At 41.3% G+C, this 9,034-nt stretch overlaps 1 long non-coding RNA gene across 1 annotated transcript in view; it reads right to left on the bottom strand.

The window, feature by feature from the left end:
• The window catches only part of LOC103658403, a 460,353-nt gene extending 454,351 nt beyond the window's left edge, over nt 1–6,002 (bottom strand). The window contains exons 1-3 of the long non-coding RNA XR_567151.2: nt 5,782–6,002; nt 3,604–3,714; nt 189–419 (exon numbers count right to left, since the gene is read on the bottom strand). This is a non-coding gene — a long non-coding RNA (uncharacterized LOC103658403). The remainder of the gene's footprint in view (nt 1–188; nt 420–3,603; nt 3,715–5,781) is intronic.
• Nucleotides 6,003–9,034: the final 3,032 nt, after the last annotated feature.

Genomic DNA, 9,034 nt, shown 5'->3' on the forward strand with positions numbered 1-9,034 from the left:
GGGGGGGGGGGCGGGGTGCATTGGAGGCCTCAGGTGAACAGGATTTTGTGTTGAGGCTCAACAAACAAGTTAATTTATCAAAGCTAATCTTGAGTTCAGTGGCCGCAAGGAGAACTTTCAAGCGTCTTAGATAAGCGCATCCCCTTAAGAGGGGCCCGAGAGAAGAAGGGCCCCAACGAAGCACTCACCACAAAGGATGGAGGGAAAATTATTTGTCTCCCTCTACAGTTTCTGGTGACCAGGATGGGACCTGCTGGGACACTCCACTTGCTCCGGAGACTGCAGACAGATCCTGGGAAAACTGAAGAAGCTGGCAAAGGGTAAGAATTTTTGCCAAAGTCACCTCTCCATATCTCCATCTGTGGTGCCTGGTGGAAAGAAGGTAAAATTTCACACTTCCTTCCTCTCCAAACTCAGATCTGCAGGGAAAAAAAAAAAAAAAAAAAAAATTGTAAGAATTAGGTCTTCGAATTGTGACTTGTGAATTTGCCTTCAGGTAACCATGGATTGTCTATCCTTTCTTTCCCAGAGATAGCTATCCTTGTCTCATTTTGTAACCTGAGAATTTAGCTTGGTAACCATCAGGCTGGGGGCCCCCAAAATGTGGCCAGACAGAAATGTGGGTTGCACCCCATTTGTGGCTCTTGTCCTGTGCGGGGGGGGGGGGGGGGCGGGGTTAGAGATATAATGGGTGAGAATCAAGAGTTCGCGGGATCTTTGTTTCCTCAAACAGGAGTGACCGGGGGCATTCATGATTCACACTTCGCTCCCTTTGGCAGATCACTACTGAGGATATTGTACAACCTGAGGCTAAAGCAATAACCGCCCAACAAAAATCCCTACACCCTCTGGACGAAGTTGTTCTTGATGATAAGATGGCTCTTGATTATCTTTCACCTGAGCAAGGAGGTGTCTGTACATGTAACACCACTTGTTGCATTTTGAATTGACACTTTCGGAGAAGTCAAGACTGGGCTACATAATATGGCTGAACAAGCTGGTGGGCTTTAAGAAGTGGCTCCTTCGAGGGAGTCTTTCTTTGACTTATTCGATTCTGATTGGTTTGGGTCTTGGGGACCACGGCTCTGAAGTGCCCTCAAGACATTGAAAATTATCCTACTTATAATAATCATAGTAATCTCCCTGGTGCTCTGTGTTCTCTCAAGAGCTTTAAATGCATGTTTGCAGCTAACTACTTAGAAATGATCTCCCTAAGTTTGGAAAAACCCAGAAGGAAGAAGAAAATAGCCAATTTAAAGAATGTGAACTTCTCGGGGTGCCTGGATGGCTCAGTCGGTTAAGCATCTGCCTTCAGCTCAGGTTATGATCCCAGGGTCCTCGGACTGGCCAGCATCAGGCCCTGTGCTCAGCAGGGAGCCTGCTTCTCCCTCTCCCTCTGACCCTCCTCCCTGCTTGTGCTCTTTCTGTCTCAAATAAATAAATACAATCTTTAAAAAAAAATCATTTATCATTTATATTATGCTTCTAAATGTATAGTGTGACATATTGACTAATAATCAGTAATTCATCTTAAAATTTAAATTCATCTTAAAACACTCCATTTTTCAGCAAATGATAATACAGTATCTTATAAAATTTCACTGAGCTTTAGTGGTAAATGCTGAGAAGTCCTTCTGGGGGTTCCCCACTTAAAAATACAAAACCCTACAAATTTGGGAAACATGTGTTCTTTTGGATGCATTAAAAATGACTGAAATTATACATGAAAGACAAATTAATAGCAAAATGCACTCCTTTGTCAGCAAATATGCTAGAAGACATGGAAAACATTGAAAAATTGAAAAAACGATGTTACAAAAAACTCATAGTGTGGTGAAACTGTTACACAGTTGGATGAAAATACAGATGTTGCTAATGCATCAAGCTTATGGAATTTTGGTATATTATAGAGTCTATGTCAATAACAAAACACACTGAAAAGCTTTTTGTGTGCCAATAGAAATACCAGAAAAGATATCGTCTCAATCCTAAATTATTTCTTAGATAAAAAAACAATGTTTTATGGAAAAAAATTTGTAAACAACCATTGATAGAACAGCTGCTCTGGCTGGAATAAAGAGAGAATTACAGAGTGAGCCTGTAAGCTAGCACCACAAGTGAATTTTCTTCACTGCATTATTCATAAGCAAATGGCAGGAAAAAAAGTACAACCCGTTGCAGGACGTCATGGATGTAGTTAATTTTGTACAAACGGCACCTTTAAAGTGTATTACAATCTTTATAACATTTGTAGTGGGATGGAAGAAAATTAGGAAACCCTTTTTTACCAGGGGTACATTAGGTATCTTGGGATAAATTACTTAAGTCGTTGTCAAATTTCAGTCTTCTGAATTGACTAATCCTGTTTGTGAAGACAAGGGGCTCTATGGATGTTCTTCCCAGTCAATGTTTAAACACACACACACACACACACACACACACTCTTTCCTTTCAGTGCAACATTGACATTTTAATGAGTGTGAAAATTAACCGTTTATTTACAGAAACTTATGCTAGCAGGTGATATTTTGAAAACAGTTGTTTAAAAACCACCTGGGCTCCAATCATGGCTTTGCCACTTGTTAGCTGCATGCAATTTGGCAAATCATGGAATCTCCCTGTGTCTCGGGCTCTTATCTGTGAGGGAGATAATAGAACCTACTTCACAGGATTGTAGTCAGGATCTGATGAAATACTCATAAGAAAAGCTTAGCCCCGTGCCTACCAAATGGAAGGCATTCATTTCATAAATGTCAGCTTCTGTCAATATCACTCTCACCACCTCCATCATCACAGATATTACAAGTGTAGTTATCTTGCAATGTGCCACCTGGCCTAGGTGTAACTACACTCCCCAGAGCTCCCTTTCTTGTATGTTTCTGGGCCACAGGGGAGTTTCTGAGAGCTTTTGGAGGTTGGAATGGAGGCAACAGCCCTTTGTAGCCTCTTTGTGCTGTTTCTGATCTGCTGAATCACCCCCTCTGTTTAAAGCAGCACCTGAGGCAAGCATGTGTCTCATCTCCATGAAGAAGGGTCCCAACTTTTGCAAGACACTTTTGTCACCAACATCAGAGGCAGCAAGAATGAGCGTGGCTTTCAATCCGTTCAGTCCATGGTGTTTCAGCTTGTGCTCATGAGATTCCAGCCCCTTCCTTCCCTTGCCTTCTGACTGTCTGCCCTGAACTTCAGTCTTCAACCCCAGATAATGGTGATAGGCCACAAAGGGCTACTTGCCCAACGCCCACCATCGTGTAAGCCAATTCTGCATACACAGATGGGTGAGTGCACACACACACACACACACACACACACACAATATACCAGTAAATGACTAGCAAAAGAATTTTTAAGAATTGCTCTAATACTCTGAACTAAATTGGCCGAAACATCCCATCACAGGTTTTCTGGGACCTGAGACACAGAGACCTCTCCAGTTAGAGGCAACCAAGCATGTGTGTACCACATCAGTGGAAGGATAGGGGTGTAGTCAGATATGAGGGGTTAGGGCTGGGTGCTAGTAGTTAGATGGTCATCCTCAAAGTCAAGTCAAGCAGAGATACAAGACCCACTAGGCACAGTGAAAGCATGGATATTTACACTCACCACACCAAGTACCCTTCGTCCTCGCTGCAGCATCCTTAGCACTATAATGGATCTCGCGAGGGATTTTCTCCATTCTTCAATAAGCCAAGCAGGGGAACTTCCCAGCTCTCCCTAGTGCCAAAAAAATCAAAATGAACTTTTCTAGTTGGTGTTTTGTTTTTACCTGCAAAGAGAATACACAGAAAATTTAGCCTCGTTGTTAAATACTATTGAATATAGTATTGCCCTTTCCTGATCACTGCTCAGCTATTATAAGGGATCTGCATGGCTCCTGGAACCAACCGCACATATATTCCATCACCAGTTTTCAGAATATTCTTCCACTGTTCAAGATCATGGGCTCCAGGGAAAGGTGCTGGTGAGACTGTTCACACTCCTTTGGTCTCGATCTCAGAGCTTAGATTTTTCGTTCTCCTATTCCGTCCAACTGTATCTCTATCTTTCCTCCTATCCATGTTTCTCTGCGTTATCCATTTCTTCCTCGTAAATTATTTCTTCCTGACTCCCAGCATGCTTCATAGTTAGCACTAGGCACATTCCTGGTAGCTCATAGGGAATACTTGATTGCTGATAGACAGACAGACAGAATAACAGACTTTTGAGGTGCACTTTTCTTCTGTGGAAGATTTCTGGTGACCATAAAAGGAATGATAAAAGGACAGAAGAACAGACATTTTATCAAGGAAATATGCTACACACTATGTAGCCAGATGGAGGAAATAAATGTTCTGTTCCATACAGAGATGACAAAATTGTCATGAGGTGAAGATTTAGTAGTTTGATTGTTGCTTTTAACTATAGCAATTTAAAAAAGTAACAAGTCTGCTTCATTATAGTTAAGAACATGAAAGATTTGGTCAGTAGTGTTGCAGGCTCTCTCTTCCTCCTTCCCACCCTTAGGACTATCCTAGTGCCTATAATTCACTTCTCAGACTTTGATAGCATCCTCATAATGGTCTGCTCAACAATAGTACCATTAGAGTTTATTCAAAAAGTCAGATTGGCAGAAACTCTGCAAAAATGGGAACATTCTCTCAAGCATCATAAGCACTACTGGAAAAGATCTGCAATGTCTAGCAAACAATTAAAGCCCCTAAAACAGACTGTGCAGCTATTTATTTTCGTTAAGAGATGGGAAAATACAGGTTGAATTACCTTATAGCAAATTAGGTGGGAAAGTAGAGAACATAATCATATAATAAAAGACCTCATTAACTCCTCCCATTTTTCAAAGTACACTACCAATTGTCATTCCAGTTTCCAGAACAAACTAATACTCCAGAGCCAAAGCAGAGATGATCACAGACTTAGAAGCAGCATTTTCTCTTTAAATCAACCCTAGATGCTTCAATAAAAGTCTAGCTTAGAACATCCAGAATGAGGTGCAAACAGTGGTCATCACTCTTGGATTTTTTTTGTACTTTATAAAATATTTCTGAATTCTATAAAGTGTCTCTGAATATCAGGAGAGTTTCCTCTGTTTGCTTACACTGTTTCATATCCAGACGTGCCACGTTCAGTATATGAATAGGAGTTGAAGAGGAAACAATTTTCTGTTCAAAATGCTTGAAACCCTTAACTGTAATACATCAACTTCCTTGTTGATTAAAATATGTCACAATAAAGTACAATATAATTTATCAGTCTTTTAAAGTTCAATAATTTCTTTTGCATAATCCTTTGCCAGTGGAATGCGATTTATTTGGATGGTCCAATTTTAAGGTCATTGTCCACTCTTGAGAACTATATTTTAAAGCCTTTTTGATTAAATCTTAATGAATATATTGATATTTATGTTAAACTAACCCTATGATCAAATGGGTATATGTACTTTGAGAAAGACTTCCTGTAATTTATTAATTGAGAGTTTATTTCATTTTCTTTCTTAGGATCTCATAGCTGTTGGTGGCTCTGAGCTGCAGAGTAAACACTTCCTCCTTGGTAGTGCCTCTACCAGGTTTCAGCCTGGTAGAGGCACTACCTCCTTGGTAGTTTCAGCCGGTAAACACTACCTCCTTGGTAGTTTCAGCCAGTAAACACTACCTCTTGGTAGTGCCTCTACCAGGTTTCAGACCATCACTGCAGCATTTATCCCATCGCTCAGTTCTGTAGTTCAGTGGTGGGCAGGAATTATGCAGCAAACAATGAAGCAAAGAGCACATAATCAGAATGGTTTACCGATTCTCCAGAAAGAGTGGGCTCCAATGCTCAAAGATTCGTGTGACACAGTGTCTGTCTCTTCAAATGTCGCTCTCAGATGGCTCATCTCCTCATCTCAAAATCTATAAGCATAAAGGACAGAGAAGAAATGGGTCCATTAGAATCAATCAGTAATCAGTGGGGTGCCTAGATGGCTTAGTTGGTTAAGTGTCCAGCTCTTAGTTTTGGCTCAGGTCATGATCTCAGGGTCATGAGATCAAGCCCCTTGTCAGGCTCCATGCCCAGTGGGGAGTCTGCTTGAGATTCTCTCTCTCCCTCTGTCCCTCCCCCTTCCCCGCTCACACACTCACATACACACTCTCTCTCTCTCTAAATAGGAGTGCCTGGGTGGCTCAGTCGGTTAAGCATCTGCCTTCAACTCAGGTCATGATCCCTTGATGTGGATCAAGCCCCACATCAGGCTCCTTGCTCAGTGGGGAGCCTACTTCTCCCTCTCCCTCTGCCTGCCACTCCCCCTGCTTATGTACTCTCTCTCTGTCAAATAAATAAAATAAAATAAATCTTTAAAAAGAAATCAATCATCAATCAAATGAAATCCATTAGAAAGTCAACTAATATTTATAATTTAAAATTTAAACAGTAATAATGAATTACAAATAAGGTCAGTTAATACACGGAGTGAGAAAAAAAGCTAAAAGGGATCTTTAAGGTTTTTTTTAAATATACATTTTACACTTTTTATGAAATGATGCCGAGAACTACACAAATGGCAAAGCTGGTGTTACTTGATCTGGATGGAATAAATTATAAAACGGGAGTTTATTATTTTATTTTAATCTGGGGCCCAACGACTTAAAACAACAAATGATAACACCTTCCACATTCCAGAATGAAGAGCTAGACCATGTGAGTAAGACCTGCATGTAAGGGGTAGAAGCCAGTTATGTAATTTTTAAATGACCACCCACCCTCCTCCCATGATGGAAGTTAGAAATTAGATAAAGAGTTTAATAAGACTTATCAGTGTGCAGTTAATGCCATTAGACCTTCAACAGTAGCCTGACATCCACTTTTCCCATGGACCAAATGCGCTGGTCTGTGGTTGTCAAAGAGAACCAGCTGATGGAGAGGTAAAACCTCAGGGATCAAACGAAAATTCAAAAGTCAGCCAGAGAAGATGAGTTTAGTAAGACCGGGCAATTTCTGTTAAGAGATCTCTAGCATCAGGAGACATGTGGGATCTCTGAAAAGCCACAAACACATCGTGGAAGCGTCTAACAACCTCCTCTGTCCCTTCCTCTCATGTCCGCCATCAAACTTCCTCTCTCCTTTAGATCCCAGAGGAGTCCGGGAGCACAGATAGCCAGCGGTAAGAAGAGAAAGAAGTAAAAGAGAACACAGAAGAAATTGATCACACTCTCATTTCAGACAACAGATCGTCCTCAACTAATGATGGTGCTAAGTCCCCACAAAACCATCTTGAGTTGACAATGCATGTAACATGAAACCTACATAGCATCCTAGCCTAGCCCCGCCTACCTTAAACGTGCTCAGAACACTCACATTCACCTACAGTGGGGCAGAACCATGTAACACAAAGCCTCTTTGATAATAAAGTGTGGACTATCTCATGTGATTTGCTGAAAACTGTACTGAAAGTGAGAAACAGATAGTTGTCTGGTTGCAAAATGGTTGTCAGTGTATCAGTTTTTGACCCTCCCAGTGATGTGGCTGACTGAGAGCTGCAGCTGCTGCCAAGCTTCACAAGAGAGGATCATACCACATATCAGAAGCCTAGGAAAAGACCCAAATTCAAAATACCAAATACAGTTTCTAATGAATGTGTATCGTTTTCACACCATCAGAAAGTCAAAGACTCGTTACATCGAACCATCGCAAGTTGGGGACCGTCTGTATTGGCTTCCCAGCTGGAGCTGGCCCACTCTGGAACTGGCCCTGGGAAGATAGATAATATAATCTCCTTTTTACATCCCATTGGAGAATGCAGTGCCTTCCCCCACCAAAGGAAAGATTCCATAAAGGGCTCAGGACTAGCTAATGGCAGAGCCAGAAGCAGTCTTTGGCTCCCTAGTTCATCCTTGCTCTGCTACTTTTCCTATGGCATACATGTGAACACCTGCGCCAAGGGGATGTTAACTAAGAATGTGAGGATAGGGGGTGCCTGGATGATCCAGTCAGTTAGGTGTCCAACTCTTGATTTCAGCTTGGATCATGATCTTGGGGTAGAGGCATCGAACCCCATGTGGGGCTCTACACTCGGTAGAGAGTCTGCTTCGGGACTCTCTCTCTCCCTCTGCCCTTTGGCCATGCTCACTCACGCTCTCTCTCTCTCTCTCTCTCTCTAAAATAAATACATCTTAAAAAAAAAAAAAGTGTGAGGACTTGTGATCTGTGAGTGAAATGACCTTAAATTACTGAGGAAATGTAAGTAAGATTTCATTTTAATAACATAAACATGTTCTATGAAAAGCAAACACACTAAAATGTCCAAAGAATATTCACATAGTAGTAACTACCATTTATTCAGCCCCTGCTATGAAAATAAAATTAACTTCACCGAATATAAGTAAGTGTGCACCAAATGATTTATTACCAAGTCAGCAATAGTATGTGCCAAGTATGTGCCAAATGTGCTATGCACTTACTCATTTGTCTCCCTTTAGCTACAGTTAGGGAAGTGTTATGAGCCCTATTTTTCAGATGAGAAAAATAACATTCAAAGAAAGTAAGTTATTTTTCTAAGGTTACTTAACGGGTATGAGGTTTCAACTCAGGACTAATCTCCAAGCCTGTGCTCTTCTGTGTTCCAGTGAAAAAAACGAAGGAAGGAAGGAAAGAGAGAAGGACGGAGGGAGAGTGAAAAAGAAAAAGGGAGGGCCAAGGAAGCAAGGGAAGAAGAAGGAAGAACAAGAAAGGGAAGGGATTCAGGAAAGCAGAAAGAGGGAAGCAAAGAAGAAACAGCTGACAGTAAGAAGTACTAAGAAAGAGGTACCTCAGGTCACCCATGAGATGCTTTTCACTCCAGGGACAGCAGCCATTATTATTTTGAAGAGTACATGGTGCATAACTTGGAATGAAAAAAAGCCCAGCCCCTCCCCCTGCTACCTTAAAATAGGGAAAGGGAAATATATGAACTAGGAGATCTTAGGGATAATCAAGGTATGTTTGTGTCACCCTGCCTTCAAATGGAACTACCTAGAAAAAGGGGTCTTACTGTGCATATGGAGAGAATATCACAAAGTATAATTAA

The sequence above is a fragment of the Ursus maritimus genome, unplaced genomic scaffold (assembly GCF_017311325.1).
Source record: "Ursus maritimus isolate PB19 unplaced genomic scaffold, ASM1731132v1 scaffold_18, whole genome shotgun sequence".
In the NCBI taxonomy this organism is placed as follows: Eukaryota; Metazoa; Chordata; class Mammalia; order Carnivora; family Ursidae; genus Ursus; species Ursus maritimus.